At 45.7% G+C, this 22,299-nt stretch overlaps 1 pseudogene across 1 annotated transcript in view; it reads left to right on the forward strand.

The window, feature by feature from the left end:
* The first annotated feature begins 3,832 nt into the window (after positions 1-3,832).
* The window catches only part of LOC144753938 (E3 ubiquitin-protein ligase TRIM39-like), a 318,213-nt pseudogene continuing 299,746 nt past the window's right edge, over positions 3,833-22,299 (forward strand). Inside the window, exon 1 of the transcript XR_013594603.1 lies at positions 3,833-4,302. The product of XR_013594603.1 is annotated as an E3 ubiquitin-protein ligase TRIM39-like (transcript). The remainder of the gene's footprint in view (positions 4,303-22,299) is intronic.

Here is a 22,299-nt window from a genome sequence, read left to right on the forward strand (position 1 = left end):
TGAACTGTCGCATTTACATGCTATCGAAATGGTTAGTAGATATTTTGGCTGCGATGTGAAGGGCGGTGGGAGGTGCAACCTGCAGTGGCCTCCTGGTCAGAGCCCTGGCACTTAATATTTTACAAATTAAGCACTGGCCAAGAGGTGCTTGTCTTATAAGATCGTTGTCTGCATCCATTGACACACTCAATAACTCACTCATTCTCTAGCCATCCATCACTGCATCCTCTTAAACAATTCATCCAAGCGTTAACCCATTTAGCTATTAACCAGTGCACTCGCCCATTAATTATACATGCATTCACTTATTCATCCAACTAATTCACCCACTATTCCATTCAAGCATGTTCACATCCATTCCATCATCTGAAAAAATTGCCTCGCTGGGGGAATCCGCCTGGTGTCCTACAGACCTCGGACCCACCCCCAACACACAAGCAAGAAGCCCCAGGATCATCGACAGCAAGCTGGACATGCCCCCCCAGGTCAATGCAATCGCCACACCCTGAGGATGCAGAAAAAGATTTTCATACGGCTATCAATACCATGAAAACCGTCAACCACATCCTCATTGCTAGCAGATTGGACTACGTGAAAACCCCCTGCCCGGGAATCACCAGCAAACTTACAAAAAGACCCAGAGCATCCTGACGCAGCAGCGAGACTGGTCCTCAACCTCCCAAGACAGCCTCACCTCACCCCACACCTAAGGGAGCTACACTGGATCCCTATGCATAAACATGCACAGTTCAAGCGCCTTACTCATACATACAAAGCAGTGGCGTAATGAAGGTTGAAGGGGCCCCCCTGCAAGGTACAGAGAGGGCCCCCCTCCGGATTTAATCCGTAGCTCTCCAGCGTGAGTACAGTGCTGAGGGGCCTCCTGCAGCTCGTGGCCCCCCCCCGCACTGCGGGGGATGCGGGGGCCTGTGTTACGCACTACACAACTCAAGACATGCCTAAGCGGGGGGGCTAAGCGGAGGGGCGGAGCAACAGGCGGGGGTCTGCCTCGGCTCCCGGTCCACGCTCTGCTCCGGCACGGCTCCTGGCCACTGGAGAGCATTCTCCTCGACACCGATGCTCCTTACCTGAACCAGAGAGTGTGGGGCACTTGCAGGGCTGCCCCGATCGTTGCTGGTGCCGTGGGAGCGGTGAAAATCTGCAGTGCGGGGGAGAAGGCGGCGGCGAACAAAATGGCGGTCGCAACCTTGCCGAGAGCGCCGACAGCTGCTATCCCAAACAGGAGGTACGGTTGAAGGTCGCAGCACAGAGGCTGACACAAGCTTTACAAAACCCAGGTGCTTCATTAGCGGCATTTCACTGGAGGCAGTCCTCATAACGATATTCCTTCCCGCGCATGCCTGACCTTAAAATGGCGGCTGGCGGCGACCTGCAACTGGCAATCGGCTCCCCCTATTGAGCTTCTGAACCCAACTCTCACTGCCCTCACAAACCAAAAGCTGCCCCATATCTTAAGAATTGCTGGATTCCTCCACTTGGAGCGCTGAGGCTGTCGACATCACCAGACTGCCCCGGGGTCACGCAAGACTGATCTGGATTTCCACGGACCTGCTCATGGTGGTGTGCGCGCGCCAGCCTACCACACAGCGTGCTGAGGAATACCACATGCCTGCACCATGACTGTGGTAGGGAATATCGAAGCCTTGCAGGACAATGTTTCATACCAACCGTCTCTGTCTACAAGCAGGCATCAGGCTGAACAGGGCTCTTTCATTTTGGCCAGGGGCACTCTTATAAGATGCATCGGAGTGTCGGATGACCTTAACTACTCACCCTGGTACGGGAAACACTTGAGGCACTGTATTGGTGGACCACAGACTCTCATGGACCTCCTCACTTTTCCTGCCCGCCATTTTGCTGCTGCTCTCGGCCGTTTTTCTCTTGTCCCCGGCTTGTCTTCTTGCCCATTCCTTCGTCTTTTACCCTTTTCCCCCGTTTCACCCTTGATGTTCCTCAAATGTTTCCTCCCTTTTATGCATTGCCTTCTCTCCCTACCCTGATTCCCTCCCACCCTACCTTGGTGTTGTGACTTCGTCCCCCCTACAACCCCACTTAAGGGAACGCTGCCTGAGGATCTCTAATATGTGTGCTTATTTTTGTTTATAGGGATAACTCTTATCACTAGTATATGCAGTAGACCGGTGTGCTCTCTTCCATTTCTATGTGACTCTTAGAGTATATCCATGTGTATCCCTTCCCTATGTTTATAGAGATAACTCTAATCACTAGTATATGCAGTAGACCGTTGTGCTCTCTTCCATTTCTATGTGACTCTTAGAGTATATCCCTGTGTATCCCCTCCCTATGTATATAGAGATAACTCTAATCACTAGTATATGCAGTAGACCGCTGTGCTCTCTTCCATTTCTATGTGACTCTTAGAGTATATCCAGTCTTACCCCTTCCCTATGTATATAGAGATAACTCTAGTCACTAGTATATGCAGTAGACCGTTGTGCTCTCTTCCATTTCTATGTGACTCTTAGAGTATATCCCTGTGTATCCCCTCCCTATGTATATAGAGATAACTCTAATCACTAGTATATGCAGTAGACCGCTGTGCTCTCTTCCATTTCTATGTGACTCCTAGAGTATATCCATGTCTATCCCTTCCCCATGTATATAGAGTAATCACTAGTATATGCAGTAGACCTTTATACCATCTTAGAGTATATAACGTGTATCGCCTCCTTGTGGGACTTTACATCTTGTACATTTGCAATTTTTTTCCGTGTGTATCCTTTTTGTAACGCATGTAATCCTAAATCCTTATGTTTCTCAACTGGTGCTTATGTAAAGCGCTCTGACACCTTCGGGTAAAGTTCGCGCTATAGAAAATCGCATAAATAAAATACCTGAACAGCAACATGCACTGCTGCTCAGCTGGACTCACTCACACACATATCATGCATATGTAAAATCAGAGCAGGAGGTCGTTCTCCCTCATACATCGCTCCTAAAGCAGACCGACCTTGGACACCACTTTAGAGCCTCTCCTCATCACTGCTTTAATTCCGCAAGAAGCTGAAGAATTAGCTCTTTGAGTAGGGCCCCTGGAAACCAGCACCACACACCTGCTGAGCGCCACAATAATCGTACGGGTGAATAGGTGCTATAAAAATCTTCATACCAAACATAACATCCACTCAATTAGACACACAAACGTCCCAATCTATGAAGAATCAGGTTCACTTAGCAATTGTGCAGACGTATTGGCTTTACCAGTGCTTGCTCTCCATTGGTTTCCCAATTCAGAGTGGAGACACTCCCACTATAAAGGTGCAGACACTGCCAGGTAAGTTGTTGATGCTACCAGCTCAGAGGCGAACGCCCCCACGTTACACTAGTGTTGACACTGTGAACTCAGAGGCAAACACACCCAGCTCATGTTGCAGATACTCACAGCACAACCAACCGCAGAGCCAAGGCTGACAAATGCTCCATGCCGTGTATGACACCTTTAGCCTGTCATTATTGTTTAGCCTACAGCACTGTGCAGCCTGGAACTTGTAGTTTTGTTTTTACCATTCACAGCCAGAGTGTGAAATGCGTTTAAGTAAACAGCCCTGACGTAGACACTGCTTGTTCTGCAGCAACGACGCCTACTTCTAAATGCAGCACTCACCCCCAGTACAGACCCAAACATTCTTTGGGTCACCTGCAATCTCAGCAGGTAATCAGATGACATTCCCAGCTCAGCCGCAGACACACCCCTACTCTGGTGCAGCCACTCCCAGCATAGATTTATCTCCATGAACAATAACCAATGAAACCGAGAGGATGTATACGGAAGTGAAGACAGGCACTCCCACTTCACAAACCGGCAGAAACGAAACTTAACTTCACCACTTCAACTCTTGTTGGAAGATGGCTGCAACGAACCAGCTCCGGAGCCTGAAGGAGGAGGCCACGTGCTCCATATGCCTGGAATATTTCACAGACCCCGTGTCGGTGGAGTGTGGACATGCCTTCTGTCTGTCTTGCATCACTCGGTGCTGGGAGGGGCTGCAGACAGACTTCCCCTGTCCTGAGTGTAGAGAAACCTCTCAAAATAAAAGACTCCGACCGAACAAGAGACTGGCAAACATGGTGGAAATCGCCAAACAGCTTCAGGTACCGAGTGCGACCCCCCAGGAGGTGAATCTTTGCCCAGAACACGAAGAGAAACTGAAACTGTTCTGTGAAGACGACCAGGAGCCCATCTGTCTGGTCTGCAGCATGTCACGTGATCACAAGCCTCACACGGTGATCCCCATTCGAGAGGCTGCCCAGGAGTACAAGGTATGTGTGTCATAGAGCTGGGGGTGGTGATAGAGGCAGCCAACAGTGCTCCCATTCGAGAGGCTGCCTAGGAGCACAAGTTACATCGGCTGAAAGTGTGGATAAGGGGCAGGTCCAAGCTCGCATTGCTACTCACCATAGTGTACAAAGCCGTCCCCCCGCCTGATGAATATAGCATGCACTGCAATAAGTTATCACACAAACTGGTTTACTGGAAAACAGTTTGCTGCAGGTTAATTAAATACAAAACTATACCAACGTGGTGGGTCAAACTCTAGGCAACCTAAGGGGAGGCAGTGATGACTAACCTATAAGCTGCCCTGCCCGTCTGATGAGCCAAACTGCACCGTGGCCAATCCAATCGGTGCTACTATGTATGTGGGGATTATCCTCTATAAATGCCGTGGACCACCAGTCTATCACTTTACTCACGCCTTTTTAGTGGCGGAGCGTTGCAAGGCAAGCACCCGGTTGCTCAGGCTTACAGCTGCCCAAAGGACTAGCGGGGTGTCGTCATTTCCATCCAGGGTCCTGCCGTAAAGAATCCTGGGGTTTGGCATAGGCACCCCTTTTGTGCTTCTGAAGAGGGTACCCTTATGCACCATTCAGCCTCTGGATCGCCTTCTAACTCCGCCAATACTCTGGATGTGGCAGCCGTCACAATCAGGGACCCCCTACCAAGGCAGACAACTTTCTTCATGTACAACCCGCTGTTACCAGGGATTCACCCAGTTCCTACAAGAACAAGTCCATGCCCACCTTTGACAGGTGAACCCCGTCCTCCTCCAAATACCCCAGGGCGTTGGCATGTATTAGTCCATGTCTAATGCCAATATGGGCCTTCTGATTAGGGGTTAGCTGAGCTCTGTATTTAACCCCTCACCGCCCAGGCCCTGATATCTGGATTTGCTGGTAAGCATAGTGGAGTTCACCCCCAAGCCCATCTGTCTATTTGTTAACAACTTATTGTTTGTGGCCAACCCACATCCTTATCTCTACCCGCTGATCTCCAGTTTTATAGGAGTACAGAACGGCAAGAAATATTACCCTGTAGGGAATTTAAAACTACTGCTCTCTTCATAACCACAGTTCTGGGTGATCTAATCCATTGTGCACTGTATGCAAATCCACAATTACATTAGGGGGTTGATTAAGCCCCCTCATCCATAGGAGTCATATGACATGTATGAAATTTAAGCTGTTTCATGTCCTTACTAGGACGCCAGGTGAGCCCCCTCACCTAAACCAGACGAAGGCAGATCTAACCACAGGGGAGAGGCCTGAGGTCCCCTAACGGTTCTACTAATATTCCACCACCTTTCACGTCCTTGTTGCCTGTAAAACCCATCAGTCTGACCGCGATCTGTATCGCCATGCTGGTGTCCCCACCCCAGCGTATGTAGCCCATAGACAGCTTTTGCTAAAGGTATACCAGATTTCCCAAAACATTTGCCAATGCTTTTGGATTTGAGGACATCCAGTAAAACGTATGAGCAAATTTACCTGCACCTTCTTAAATATGAACGCCAAATGTGTTCTGATAATTGTCAGCATTTGTGCTCCAAACCCATTTCTCTAAACAAAATTGGAGTCGAAGCACACTTTTTTGAATGACAAATGAATGCAACGTAACAGGCTGATGGCTGCATTTTTTGGTGCTTTTATTTTTTAGCTTAAATGCAGGATCTTGTTACCCATACTCTCATGATTACAGAGTGCACATCTTCTATAGAAATGGGCAAAGTAAAACCTATTTAAAACCCACTGTATATACAGGTTCCTGCATTGTACCTTTCTGCCCATATATGGGCAAATACAACACCTATAGCATTGCAAATCCCACGCTCTACCATCTAATGTGATAATGGAGAGGGGGGGGCTGCACCACTAGTATTCTGCTTCCTTTCCTGTCCATGTTGCATGCAAACCCCTCACCGTCTGACAGTGATATTTAGATACTGTAACACCCACTTATGTCCCCACCCTGGCGTAAGTAGCCTCGTGCCAAACTTCTGCTAATGTATACCAGAATGCAGAAAGTGGGTGGAAATGCTTTTCGGATGGTGAGAACAGGAGGTGAACAATATGTACAGAAGGTTTGACCAGGAGGAACAAAGAAGAAGGTCAGATGTACAGGGGCAGGTATAAGTACCTCTCTCAACACTCTGGATGCCGAAAGTGACGTTGCGCCGGTTGTTGGGGACTCCCCGGGGGTCACCACTACTAGAACGTGGTGATGTGCCTAATGTGGCACTAAGGTGGCCGCCCTTTTGAATAGGCACACTGCGTGCACCACGGGCAGCCTGATTCCAGGGGCTGCTCTGGGCTACAAGTTAGGAGGTACCTACTAGTTATATTGTTAACTAAGACCTTTTGATTTACTAAAATTATATGTATACTGTACTTGCTTATTGGAGCTCTCAGGTAGCCCTTTTCATTTATTTGTCTGTTATTGTGTCATTCACAGCCCCATCCGCCCGCTACAGCATACAGAATGGGGGAAGGGGTAAGCCTATTTCAGCCATTTGGCAGAACTTTGACCCCATCTCTGAAGATGCCCTCCTCAAGTGCATCCTCTAAACAAAGCCCTCCAACCATTCTCTTGACCCCATCCCCAGTGCAATGGTCATTGACTTCTATTCCCATTCTCTTTCCTATTGTACCACTCTGGTCAACCTCTCCCTCTGTCAAGGCTCCCTTCCTGTCTCCTTCAAAACTGGGCAGGTCACCCCTCTGCTTCAAAAACCCACTGCTGATGCGAATGACCTCAACAACCTCCGCCCCATCACTAACCTACCCTTTCTTGCGAAGATCATAGAAAGATGTGTAGCGAAACAACTCTCTCGTCATATCAAGGACAATGATCTTCTTGACATTTGTCAGTCCGGCTTCATCCAAAACTGCAGCACTGAAACAGCCCTATTGCAAGTGGTTGTTGACGGGCTGAGGATACTCGGGGGGGGGGGGGGGTCCTGTATTCTAATTCTCCTTGACCTTTCTGCAGCCTTTGACACTGTCCATCACGACACTCTCCTCAACACTCTGCAACAGAGAATGGGCATGGAGGGCACTGTGCTCAAATGGTTTACTTCCTTCCTCTCTATTAGATCCCAAATGATCAAAATAGCGAACAGTCTTTCATCTCCTTTGGCGGTAGGTCAAGGTGTTCCTCAAGGCTCTATACTTGCACCCACATTGTTCAATCTCTACCTAGAACCACTGGGAAATCTCCTAAGTAAATACGGGATCCACTATCATCTCTACGCAGATGACACTCAAATCTACCTCAAGGTTGCCTCCACTCACGATCTTGCCATCCTAAGCTCGACTCTCGACTCCATTCAAAACTGGATGTCAACTCATCAACTGATTCTGAATCCCTCCAAAATGGAATTCCTCCTCCTCTCTTCCTCACTTTCTCCTCCCCCAGTTCAATCATGGATGGATCAGATGAATCTACTTAACAATAAACCCATCATTGTTGACAGCGCAAAATCCCTTGGTGTCATACTCGACAACAAACTCAATCTAATTCCCCCACATCAATTCCATTGCAAAGTCTGCATGATACCAACTGCGCCTTCTTTGGGGAATTTGTCGCCTTTTTCCCTGATCAAGACCTTAAAACACTGGTGCAATCGCTGGTCCTCTCAGACTGGACTACTGCAATTCTCTTCTTACTGGCCTCCCTAAATCCCACCTGTCCCCCCTTAAATCTGTCCTCCACTCAGCAGCCCATTTCATTTGTGGGGCCAAAAGAAGAGACCACATCACACAGTTGTTATCCACCCTTTGCTGGCTTCCAATCGAGTCTAGAGCTATCTACAAGACTGCCTGTATCACCCACAAAGCCTTGCACTCCTCCTCTCCTCGCTACCTGCCGAATAAACTGAAACAGTCTGGAGGCTCTAGACCATCTCGTAATGCGGAAAATCTACTGCTTGAACCCCCCACTTTCAAGAAGGAAAGATCGATGGCCCAATCCTTTTCAGGCAACGCAGTGAGTATCTGGAACTCCCTTCCGCCTCAGCTCCGGACCACCTCCTCCTCCCAGGCCTTCAAAATGGACCTCAAAGTTCTCCTCCTCCAAAGACACCTCCAAATCTACTTCACGCCCTCTCTATCATCTGAAGGAAGACCTCCCATTATTGAAAATTCTATTGTCCATGACTATGGAAGTGTCTTCCCAGTGTGTTCTGGCAGTTTGAGTGTTTACCATGTATTGCAGTATTATCCTTATACCTGTGTATGGTACCCTTTTGTAACTCGCACACGTCACTTTTCTCTTGTAACACACTGTTTGCTACCTCTCACATTTTGTTGGCTTTAGATACTTGCACAAGTGCCACCATTGCCTACGTAACGTTTGTTCCTGTACTGGAGTGTCTGCCATTTATTGCAGCATTATACCTCTACTTGTACTTTGTACACTTTTGTAACCTGCACACATATCACTTTTTCCTCCTGTAATGTACCGATTGCTACCTCATGTATTTTGGTTGCTCACTATTGTCACTTTTGATTCATGTAACTTAACGTTGCTTTTGTAATTTGTTCACTTGTAATTTTCTCCTCATGTATCATTACTGCTCCTATTGTGAAGCACTCTGACACCTTCGGGTAAAGTCCGCACTATATAAAATCTCATAAATAAATAAATAAAATAAGAGTAAATGGAGGAGTACCCCCCCCCCCGTAACCCCCCCCATGCTCCGGGCCTAGTCAGAAGTTCTCACGCTAGGGGCCTGCCACATCTACGCAGTGCCAGAGGGGGCCCATGAAGCTCTGGGCCAAACCCGCACCGGGGGCCTATTGTTAAGCCCCTGATTCTTTGGTCAACTTCACTCTGAGTGACGCCATTCTGCTCTTATGCAACATCATCACACAGTGCCAGGGATTTATATGGCCCGAAAAATATTTTTGCTTTTTAGCCAATGTTATTTTTAGATGGACAGGGGCCCAGCACGTTTACCAACAATGAAGGTGCAAAAAAATAAATCACAAAGCAAGGTTTTGACAAAGCCAAATGGCTGGGGGACAACGCCAGACTTATTGGCTTCGTCAATGTTTGTATATCATGTGTCAGTTCATCGGCACAGTCATGTGATTATGGGCTTTTTTTAAAAGCATTGTACATTTGACCTTTTTACTTTATGTATTTGATATGGGACAGAGATATTAAATAGTCATTATATCAGACTCTTTTTTATCTTGCCTTACAAGTCACGAATAGGGCGAGGTTGACCTCTGTTTGCTGTTGACGGAAAGGGGGCCCAATGTACTAAAGGGATTTAACCCATTCTGTGTCCGTGGGTAAATGCTTTGGTACACAAGGCCCTGGGTTCTGAGACTAAAACATACAATGTGATTCTGATGTGACTTTTCTGCGGCCAGTCAATCTGAGGGCTCTAATAATGATGATAACCTGCTTTTACGTTTGACTGCTGTGGTGCATTAGATCAATTCATGTAAATGTTATTTTTCTGTATCCAGATTCTCAAACTGCTTATCCTGTGTATGCGGCACGCCTTAACTTTATCAGTAGATTTGGTTTTGTATCAGTCTAATGTATTTTTATACCCTCACTTTGAGGTGCTTGTACGTCCAGTTGTTTTTGGCTTTGTAATAAAATAACAAAACAGAATTGTGAGTCTGTGATTTTTCTGAGTCATGGTAAATTGTAGCTGAAAGAATTGATTGACTAATGATTTCTCTCTCCTCCACGCTTTCATGCTAATAAAAAGTACCATTGACCTGGGGGTTCCAGAGCAGATTTAGAAGACTGCTCATTCAGTTGGTAGCAGAGTAGGATGGTTGTCACATAGAGCGGGGGGAGAAACCAGAGAAATCTAGAAAAGACCTAGACCGCTAGAGTCCCAAAATTGAGCCCAATGATCGAGAGCGGAGAATGACAGACTTTGGTGTAGAACGGAGCTTGATGGTGCAGTGAGGGCATCAGTGACCGAAGGAGTGCGTATTAATAGCGATACGTTCTGTGCTAGATTTCGGGAGTGTGATGGTTGTATGATGTCTTGCGGAGTTTGTTCGAAAGTCGAGTGAATGTGGTTTTGGGCCAGACATGGTCCAAGGATTGAGATTTGAGTTTCAGGTCCAGAAGTAGCCTAAGATCCCAGGATATATTAAATGGTGTAGAAGACGAAGAGTTATTGTGATTATCTGACCGCAAATTTGAATAGTTGTATTGAGACGTCATCGGAAGTTCCACCTAAGACAGGGAACCTTGTGTAATTTGACGTTTGGGAATCGTATAGTAAACCTTGTGTGCAGGGCTGGACTATATTGATTCAGGTGGCTAGCGCAGGTAGAGGGTCACTGTGTGTGAATATCTTGAGCGATTTAATTCTATTAAACTTTTAGAAAGGCAGACAATTACAAAGTTGTGATTGTGTGAGTGAACATGAACAGAGAATTTTTGAAGGAGGGTGAGCCGTTGCAAGGAGGAAAAGGGTGACTTCAGAGTGTGCCACGATGTGGTAGGTCGGTTGGTATAACTCCGCACTGGGTTTGGTTGGTAGTCATCAGGAAGTTGTGATTGAGAAAATCTTGTTTATTGGAAGAAAGATTTTGACATAATCATGTGATGCTTTAGGGTGTTATGGGATCTGTTCAGGGGAGATCAGGGAGTGGTTACTCAAGTGGGTGAGCAAGCACCACCCGAGGATACACCAGCACAATGTATGGCAACGAATGTAGGACTTCATACCATAGTTTGGCTACAAAATTGGCATAAAATCACATAAAAAGAGGGGGATTTGGCATTTCCGCACAATAGCTCTTTCACATTAGGGTGTTGTATCAGTTAAGGGTAGTGATGTCTTCGCTACGACCTCCAACTAGACCAACACAGTTTGTGGCATTAGATGCGTGGATGCGAGCAGCACATGCAAAGAACAAGGAAAGATTTCATGAAAAGATGAAAAGGCAATCCTGGTGCGCGATGGGATGCATAACTTAAGATATGGAAAGTAGACACTATCGAGGGAGATAGGTTGTACCCGATGCTGGCGAGAGAGGGAGATGCACAGGATAGGAATGGAGGAGAAAATGTAAATGATGGACGTGATACTGATGACCGCTTGCTGGACAGATGGTCAGATCGTCTGCCACCCTACAATCTGCATTCTGAGGAAGGAAGACGAGAACTAGCAAATGCAGCAAATACGGACAGACAAGCCCTAGTGCAGGGATAGTGGGAAGGATTTCAACAGGAGTAGAAGGAACAGGAATAACTACCTTAGAAGGTGCAGAGTCTAGTGGAGACCATGCTGCCTTACTGTTGCCAGAAACCCTTACGTTAACGACCACCATTGTACATGTAGTTTCTGTGTATGTCCAGAGCTTAGTGGAAAACTCTAGTTGGCAACAGTTGGGATTAAAACAAAGGACCAGCTCAGGAGGGAATGTGACCGTGAGCGGGAATAATCAGTTTCTGGTGCCCACAGAATCTAGTACCCCATTGCCAGCAACTATGTATCCTTCGAGAGTACATGTTGGGTCTAGTACCATACGATCTGAGTCCATAGTGAATTCAAATTCAGATTTGAGAATGTGGGAATCTTAGGTCAGCTGATCCATGGGAAGAATACAAGAAGCAGGTACAGATCAGGGAACCTCTGGAAACCAGCATGTTTTAGAGACCCCAAATTCAGAGAATTGGCAAAGAAGTCGGAGCAATGATAGCGAAGGACAGAATAGCACATCGAGTCGGGGCACAATCAAGGCTGGGGTAAGGGCAACATTATTGGATGTAGTGAGACTGAAGACTGAGGTGGATGGAATAATTAGTGGGATCTTGCCTTTGGAGAGGATAGAGATCTATGAGGAGGATGAGCTACTTTCTGAGGCGAAGGATGTCACCCGTAAAGCGAGATAAGCACATGAGAAATTGACAGAATTGGCTCAGAAATATGAGGGAGACCTGTCTAAAACAAAAATGTTACGGGGAAACCATAGGTTTAACTACAGTGATTAGGAATTGGAAGAGAAAAGAGTAACGGGTTTGAAAACACACATATGAGAGCTGATTATAGGGATAGGTGCGTGGAGCATGCTTGACATATCGGAGGAAAGATGGTCAAAGAAAAAGAGCATTAGAAAGGTGACAGGGGAAATGCCACTGCCAGAAGGGGAAACAGAAGGAGTTGGTAGCTACCCACTGCAAGAGGTGCCTACTGGAGGGTATGTGCATGTTCCCTAGTGTAGGGGTGACACCGCTGAATGGTACAAGCAAGTTGATCGCTTTGTAAAGACCTCGAAGGTGTTGTGGATGGATTTAACCACATTGTTTAACATTGTGGTTCCCAGTGATTTGGCCTTCTGCTGAACCCGATAGGGATCCTATAACTCAGTCCTTCACCTTTGAATATGAAAAGTAATTACATGGGTGCAGTCCAAAATAGCCCGTCAAGATATTGATTGGGTTAAAATAGATTGGACAACACAGGAGTCTAAAGAATCAGTACATGTTGACTCTGAACGGCTCTTTCAAGCCTTCAAGCAATATAATGGTTTAGATACTCTTGCTCCGAAGGATATGGGACAGTTGGTTTCCAAGTCTGTGCTGGGATTGAGATCAGAAATTAGTGGTATGATCCAACAACATTTGATCTGCTGGCAGAACAAGTCAGTGGATGAGATCCTACGGTATGCTAGGTATTGCAGTGATGAGGTGGATTCAAAGTACAGGAGAATAAAGGACACGTTGATGTTGATAAAGATGAGGAAAGCGAACAGAGTGGATCAGGTGCAGGCCAACGGGGGAACCATATGTCGGAATCAGGGAAACAAACGACGTGGGGTATAAAATGTTTCGAACAATGCTGGACAGGGAAAAGGGAAGGGTGTTCCTATAGACCCCAAAACGGATATAGACATTGCCTCGCTAAAGAAAACGACGGCTTGTCATTATTGTCACAAGATCTGGCATTGGAAGCGCGAGTGTTGATCAAATCCAGAAAATCAGTTGCAAGAAGGAGAGCTAGTGCAGGTACCATATGTGATTAACACCGTGACAAGGCCAAGATCCTACATTGGGGAAGGTCAGAATCAGGTAGTGCGAGTGCAGCAACCTCCAACAGTTCCGCAGAGCAATCATGCGTACCACCAAATGCCCTTTATGGAACCGTTAGATTAATTTGATCAGGGCTTGTCACAATGATGGTGCCTGAGGTGAGAGGAAGGCCGTACCCCTTAGAGGAAGACCAGAGTGGACCTTATCTATCTATTAACCGCTTCAGCGCGGCGCAGATTCCTGCGCTGTGCTGAACGTTCCATTGAGCCAATGGAACGATGACGGAACGGTTCTGTCATGAGCACAGCTCAACCGTCGCTCATGACGGAACCGTTCTGTCATAAGCATGGAAGGGGTTAATATCACTCATGGGGTACCTCAGGGCTCGGCTATCAGTCCGATACTCTTCAATATTTATATGAAACCTTTTCTGTCCTGTTGATAGAATTCCCTCAGTGCTGCCTAGTAACTTCTGGCCCAGTGAAATGTCAGTGGAGAGGATTCGCAATCTGGGCATTCTGTTTAACAACAAGCTGAACATGGAAGCCCAAGTCACTAAAACGGTGGGAAATTGCTTGGCAATCATTAGATCGCTACGCAAAATTCTTCCTCTTTTACCATCTCAAGTACGGGCCCTTGTTGTACAGAGTACAGTCTTGAGTAGACTGGACTACTGTAACGCCCTTTTGCTTGATTCTCCTAAGTCCCTGCTGGACAGATTGTTGAGAATCCAGTCCGCCGCAGCTAAACTTGCTCTGGGATGGCCGAGACGTTCGTCGTCCTCCAGGGCCCTTGCAGAACTCCACTGGCTGCCAGTGGGACAGAGAATCAAGTTTAAATCTCTCTGTCTTGTATTCAAAGCTTTGCACGGGATGGGCCCTAGTGCGCTACAGAGAAAGTTCGAGTGGTATGCCCCAGTTAGAAATCTTCGCTCTGCTTCAGCTAGATTGGTTAAGGTAGCTAGGTTTAGGAAAGCCAGAACCGGCGGCAGAACTTTCGCGGTTGCGGCGGGCAAACTGTGGAATGGACTGCCCCTGGAAGTAAGACACATTGGTGAGCTCTTACCCTTTAGGAAAAGGCTAAAAACTCTGTTATTCCCCAAAGTTTAGTTGATGTACTGCTCTCTACTAGTTGCCAACACCTTTTGTTTGCCTGTTTTTCTACCGTGTACTTCGAGTCTCTCAGCGCCAGGATGCCGTAAGGTGACAGAGCGCTTTACAAATGAAATAAATAAATAAATCTGGAGATAGATGTAGGTGGTCATCCAATTACATGTTTGAATGTTACTGGTGCTACCCTTTCTACTGTGAGATCTGCAGTAGTCTCATAACTACCCCCGGAACAATAGATCCAAGTTGTAGGAGCTGGCAATAAGAGATACCAGTGAAAATAGGAACCTTTCCAGATCGACAATAGTTTGTGGTGTGCGATTCGGGTCCAGTTTGTTTGATAGGAAGTGATCTCTTATGCAAAATAAACGGCACCATCTATTGAACGCCAAGGGGAATTTAACTGCTGACTAATGACGATGAGTTCAAATTGGCGAAACAGAACAACTGTGTAGACATGTTTCCAGTACCCACAGTGGATGACATTTGAGACACTGTCTCACTGTGGTGTGGGACTTCACACGAGAAGAGATTGGATTGAATCGAGGAGTTGAACTGATTCCCAAACAGATCAAGCCAAATGCAGAATTTTCCAAGAACGCCCCAATACAACCTGATCCCATAAACAGTGGCGGGGATTAAACCTGTGATTTATTCCATGATTTCACACTGCATCTTGAAGGAAATAATAGAAAGTCCATGCAACTCCCCTATAATGGGGTTACAGAAGCTGAGCAGCAAATATTGCATAGTTCAAGATTTGAGGAAGGTTATTGCGATTGTGATTCCATCTTGTCCTGTGTTACTGAATCTATCTGTGATTCTGTTCCAGATTCCTTGTGAAGCTGAGTGGTTTACTGGGATTGATCTGTGCCAGACATTTTTCTCCATCCCATTGCATGAGGAAAGCCAATTTTTATTTGCTTTCTGGCTGGAGAATGGTGTTTTATGATAGTGTCATATCCCAGGGTATACTTAAAGTCCACCTATCTTTAACCAAATCCTGAAAAGGAAACTTGAGAGCTTGGTGCTACCACAGAACTCCATGCCTGCAGATAGAAGAGGCTTGTAGGGATGATAACATTGCTTTACTGAACCATCTGGCTGAAAATGGACATAAGGTGTTGCCGAGCAAGCTTCAGTACTGCTTGACAGAAGTTTAATACTTGGGTCATCGCATTGAAAAAGGCATGAGAAAGGTGTCACGAGAAGGCATTGAGGCGATCATGAAAATGAATGCGCTACCACTCAGAAGGAAATCAGGATGCTTTTGGGAATGGTTGGCTGCTGCCGACATTGGATTCCAAATTTCTCTTTGGAGGCGAATCCCTTACGGAGATTGACGAACAAGGATGTGAGTAATCCCGTACCCTGGGATACTGATTGCTTGCTTGCCTTCTTGGAGCTGATAAGAGTTCCTTGTCGTGCACTAGCTTTGGGAATGGCTGATTACAACTAAGGTTTACAGTATTCTGATATGAGAGGAAGGGTTGTTCTCTGTCTGTATACATGGGGGTGTCTGTAGACCAGTGGCATACTTCTCAGCTACTTTAGATCCTGTGACTTCAGCGTTGCCCAGATGTCTTAGATCTGTTGCTGCAACAGGTGTCCGCATTGAAAGATGTGGAAGTATCGTGACTGGTCATACTCTTACTGTATATGTTCTGTACTCAGTTGAACTAATGATGAAAATCCATACACAGCATTTGACGAATAAGAGGCTGACCAGGAACAAGCAGATTTTGCTGGCCGCTGAGAACATCACCCTGAAGTGGTGTCCCTTGTTAAATCCGGCTACCTTGTTGCCTATTCCAAATGCTGATGGAGAAGATTGTGAGGACCATGACTGCCTGGACTTTGCACTAAACGGAGACCCGACATCGTTGATGAACCACTGCCTGATTCGGACCAGATCCTTTTTGTTGATGGTTCATGCTTAAAAGACAATGAGCGTTATCTGAGATCAGCTTTTGTGGTTTGTAGCATTTCTGGAGCTGTGGAAGCTGCTTGTTTATACGCCTCCCACACCTGAAGAGTTTCAGGACCCTCAGAAGAGACAGCACCTCACCCTGAAGTGACTCTACCCCTGGTTGTGGGACCACCGGAGCTATGGGGTTCCCTGAAGAGGCTGTATACCCACCAAGTCGCGTCGATGGGGGTCACGCTATACAAGGTGCAGGTAAAGACTCTGAGGGAGCCGTCACGTTGCAAGTGGTATAGGGTCTGACTCAGCTGAAGTGTCTAGTGTGGAAAGTGGTCGAGTGCTACAAAGAAAACTGAAGTTGTTAGACTGTGAGACAGAAAAGGCAAAATCTGACGCTTCCATCAGAAAGAGATCTTGCTCCTATATCTGAATTGTTTGAATCCGATCAAAGTGAGACAGAACAAGCTCAGGGGAGCCTGTGGAGATTGAGGAGAGTAAGAATACCATGTCAGAGATACGGCTCTCCGGAGTGGACTTACCTCGCTACAAATGTTCGGGAAAGTGAGATCTGTGAGGTCGGTACTGATAATTGAAATCCAACAGTTAGTTCCTTGAGTAGAGGCTAATGGAATTCTGACATTGACTGTACCATATCCACAAAGACTCAGTGGCTTAGGGTGCTTGATTTTGGAAGATTTCATGTTTCCTACTTTTGGCAATCAGCCATCAGCTCAGTAGATTGCAGCATTTCGCATTAAACTTTTACAGCTTGTTATTGAAGAAGTTGGCACTGATCTCAGAAAGGATGTAAATTGAACTTTGAACTGTGAATAAACAATTGTTTTGCTCAAAGAAGGTAACCTAGGCCCGACTGGAATAAGAATAAAAATAGGGAGCTTTTCCAAAGGAGAGCTATGGAAGTCTTTCAAGCTGTGTTAATATTGTACCATGAACGGATAACCGTTTCCAAGATTTCAATAACTGTTTACAAACTTTATTGTGCAACAGTGAGAGGCAGAGAAAGAGACCTTGCATTGATCCTCTTGCAGCCGCAATCTGAACTTGAATGAAAATGGAGTCTGGAAATTTAAACAGTAGGCACACATGTGTAATAGGTAAACTAATTGTGGGAGTAATCATTCAATCAATCAATCAATCATAATTTTATTTTGCATTTAAAAGTCAAAATGCATTAAAGTACATAGATTTAAGAGTTAGCTCACAACGCTAGGAGAGGTTATGGTCCAATAGCTCTGGATTGGGAACAGCGAGGGAAACTTTGCATTCGACAAGTACAGACACGCTATGACACCATCTTTGTGGGACAAAGTGTATGTGAACACACATTTTTGATTGATTGCTTCTTCAAACAAGTTTTTGCAGGATGCAGTACAAGTGGTGCCAAATGTGTACTTTGTGTCCCGGAAGAATACATATGTCTGACTGCCAAACAATTGGTATGGTACTGTTGTGTTCCCTAAGATGTACCTTGTAGAGGAATGGAAATCATTGTGAAAACATGGTACCAGTGCAGGAAAAATTATAGGAGATGTGTTCGGAGAAATTATACCTAGTTTGGGAGAGGTCTTGAACGATGTCAAAATTAGAAATTTGCCAACTATAGTAAGTTGTCAGTCAATACAGCTCAGTCATTGCTACTCGTAGATGGAGAGATGGTCTCAATAAGCGCTATGGTGATGCAAAACCGTCTTGCTTTGGACGTGTTATTAGGAAAAGAGGGTGAAGTTTGTAAAATCCTGAGGGTTCAACAGTGCTGTACTTATATCCTAGACCATAGTAAGGATACGAGGACGTATATAAGCAGCATCACTGAGATGCATGACTTGGCAACTGAGGGAATTTGGGATAAAGTTGGGAAAGGTTTTGTAACGGTCTGAATTTGGTTTGCGAGCCTTGGGAAAGGAATCATTGGCTATGTCTTGAAACCAATAGTAATCATTGTGATCTGCGTCATCTTGTTGGGAACAGTGAAGGCTAACAAGTGGCATCAGTGTAGACGAGCTGAAAGTTCTGTTAGAGAAACAGAAAGGAGGATGGAAGGACTGCAGAACAGTCCTTATGAAAATCATAAGCACTTTGAGAGGTTTTGACAGGGAAGACTGGCTACAACATCTCTTTAGGTCCCTTCGTTCTACAGGGAAGTGTAGTATGGGGTTGATGACATTTGTCATCAGAGGGGGGACTGCTGTCGTACGAATTCTGCTCTTTCATTTGTAGGGGTGAATCCTAATCATGAGTAGTCTGCAACCGCATATAATCCTTTTCCTCCTAACCTGGGACAGTAGAATGTATACTGTAATAACATGACATATGATGTGTTAGGGATATTTCATGTAAACGTGCAAAGATTAACGTGGAAATTAGATGCGTTTAGTTAAAACCATTAACCTGTAGAATTCTTACTTGCTGCTGACATTTATGTTTTTGATGTGCTTATGGAAAGTGTTCATTTAGAAGAGCTTGGTAAAAGTGTTCATTCTGTATGTAATTACGTGAGGCCTGTGTGCTAGTTTCTTATGTTGTCCAATTTCTGTAGACCTGAAATGCATTTTCCCTGGAAGCTCTTGCATTTGATTTAAAAGTTGAATTTCATGTGAGTGTTGGATTTGTTATTTCTCAGGTTTCTGTTCCAGGTGGAGAATTTGTCTTTGTTAGCTAGGATAATGTCTTTGTTTTAGGAGTTAGGCTTAGGGAGAAGAGGATACGTTGAGCGTTGATACTGATAATGGAGAACTGTTGTGCTTTCTCATTGCAGCAAGCCTGGGAATCTTGGTCATCTTGCCAGGACCTGGGAGCATCGCTGCCTAATGGAAAAGCACCAGCTAGGAGGTGGCTTGACTGAATGGTGTGATGCTGCAATGCATCTTGGGATTCTACCTGTGGTATTGATGTATCAAAGTTAGGGAACGTGTCCAGTGACTTCTGCCTTGGCTAGAGAGCGAGAGTAGCTTAGAACAAGCTCTGTAGCTCTATGCTACTTGACCCATTTGATGTGAAGAGACTTCTTAGGAAGACTTCACATGCTGACACCTTAATGGATTTTGCCTGGGGAAATCTATATAGGGATGTCATGCTGGTTATAGTGGAGGGGCAGGTTAATGCTTTATACCCACAAACTTCCAATTAAAGGGGAATCTCAATGTCTGTTCCGTTATTTCTGTATCCTGATTCTCAAACTGATTATCCTGTGCATGCTGCACCGCCTTAACTTCATCTGTTGATTTGGCCTTGTATAAGTCCCAATGTATTTTTACAACCTCATCTTCAGGTGCTTGTACGTCCAATTGTTATTGGTTTTAATAAAATAACTAAACAGGATTCGGAGTCTGTGTTTCTTCGAAATCATGGTAAACTAGAACTCAAATAATTGATTGTCTAACAATTTCTCTCCCTTCCATGCTTTCATGCTGACAAAAAGTACCATCGACCTGGAGGTTCCAAAGCAGATTTAGAACATGGACCCCGGCTCCTTCAAGTTTTTGCCAAGTGGGGAAAAATTGTACAGTTTTGCAAAAGAGCTCTGTCATTGGGGACCTGGTTAACAGGAACCCAGTGCACTTTCAGTCGCAATTCCATCATTTACCAGGCAAAAAGTGGGGGTAACATGTAAAAAAAGAGGCACTTTCCTACACACGATACCGGCTCGCATCACACAGTCACCCAGTAAGGAGCCAATTCCACAGGGAGTGCACACAGCTACCTAGAAACACCTGCAGAGAGCATGTTCCCAGCTAATCATTCTGCTCAGTTGATGCCGCTTACGAGGTGTGAAACCTCCCCTGAACATTGGCGCAACCTCAAATGCTTTGTTTTTAGTTTTTGGCAGGGGAGACATGTAGGAGGTTTGGAGGAAGAGGGATTTGAGTTTGTGAATTAAGTGACTCAGACTATGTATGTCAGTTTGGCTAGCCGTCTTATGCTGGCCAAACTGACATGTGCACTTGGGTTTCTCCAACCCAGCTATTTTGCACAGCCGGGTTATAGAAATAGCACAGACTCTCTGTGCCTGAGCGAGCGTTAATCCTGCCCACTCAGACCAATCCACTCGCTGCTTTCATGATTATGAGCAGCCAGGGGATTGGATGTGGAGTCCATGATGCCAGGAACTAGAAGCAGAGGAGCTCGAGACAGCTGGCAGCACCAGGTAAGTGTTTTATTCCTCATCATCACTAAATATCATTCCCACTGCTGCGCACCCCCGCGCGCTTCCTGACGGCCCACTTTCTTCCTCCACCCGCCCTGCCGGTTTTTATCTGTGTCAGCCGCCAATGCTATGACTACCTACTTACCCTGACACCTTGACAGTGTCGGCAGGAGCTATCCTGATAAACTCTGAGCATGTGCTGGTTTCTTTATTTTGACTGTTTTTACCTGAGAAAATCGTGGGCTCTGCACTCGATAAAAACACACAATCACTCCTAGACAACTGCAGTAAGGATCAGTAAAATATGGCTCTCCTGGGATGTCGGCTCTCTGGGGAGAGGAACATTCAGCGTCATGCATTGGTGGTGCTCTGATGATGTGGGGGATGTAGGAGCGGGAATACGCAATGATATGCATGTGTGCCGGTGTGATGCCTTAGAGGGTGTGAGCCACTCTCCGGCTATTGGAGGCAAAGTGGGCAGAAATGGGAGACCTGTCATGAAGCCATGGACAACTCAACATTTTTAGGGTAACTGGAGCTTGGGAGTTAGTGAAGCATGTGCAGGCCAGGGGGCAGCAGAGAAGAGTATAAGATACCTCCCAGTTAGAGGGGGTGCACACCCAGTTGTTGCTTATGGTGGAACAGATAATACATAGATTACTCACACAGTGCAGTAGCAGTCTTAGGAAAATACAATGTTTGGGTGGTGCTACTTTCTACCTAGTCACCTAATGAAAATCTATAGGAACAATGTAAAGATTTACAAAATGCCATATTCCACTCACAAATCATAATGGACAATCCAGAAAGCAAATGTCTGAAGATCATTTGTCCAAACAAGCCAAGAGCTAGATGGAGCTGACCCAAAGCTTCTCACTGTATGTTTTGTTGCACGCTGTGCTTATATGACATTTGGAAAAGTAGCCGAAGCACTCCACATTCTTCAAAAACAGTCCTGCAGTTATTGCTTTCCCGGTCTAACAAGGATCATGGAAGGTTAGGGCTTCTAGCAGGTTCTGTTCTAAGTTCTGAGTCTTGCTTTAGGCATGTGGCATGAGTCCTTCTTTATCCACCTTCTATTTTCCCACCCTTTCTCATTGGTTGTGCTGCACAACCCTGCCGTCTGAGGCCCCCCTCTTCTAGTTCCCCATTCTTAACCAAGAGCTGGGAAGAGGTATCCTGCAGCCTAATGCTCCTCCACCCTACTGCTGTCTAACCTGAATTGGTAAATGGCCAGGAACATTATTCCTGTGCCCCTTCCTTTCAAACCTTCTCAAAGTCCTCAGTCTCATCATACATCCACTGATTGCTAACTAGCCACCAGCAGAATGTCACAACATGCTCACTGAGATACGTGCTGGCCAGCTACGGTGCCCATCCTCAAAATCCCTATGCTAGAAAACATGCACTGTATCGTCTTTTCTGCCCCATCTGACCTGTGCTTTATAACTCCTTGTTAAAACACCCTTCACCATAACCTCTCTGCTGAGATAATTTGTATCTAGCAGACCTGCTCGAGTGGCTGACCCTCTCTTGAACATTTTCACCTTGAATCGAATCTACTAAAATTCAATCGATGCAATATGCTGATGACCCGATTCTTCTCGATCAAACCCAGTTGGGCCTTCAAAGACTTTGATTTCCTGGCACTGTACTGTAAAACAAACACTTTGGAGATTAACATCACCAAACCTAAGGTGATCATAATATCACGTTCACAAGCAAGAAAGTGCTCCTGGTACGTTGATGGGAAGTCTATAGAGATAGT

Source organism: Lissotriton helveticus, chromosome 5_1, assembly GCF_964261635.1.
Source record: "Lissotriton helveticus chromosome 5_1, aLisHel1.1, whole genome shotgun sequence".
Lineage (NCBI taxonomy): Eukaryota > Metazoa > Chordata > Amphibia > Caudata > Salamandridae > Lissotriton > Lissotriton helveticus.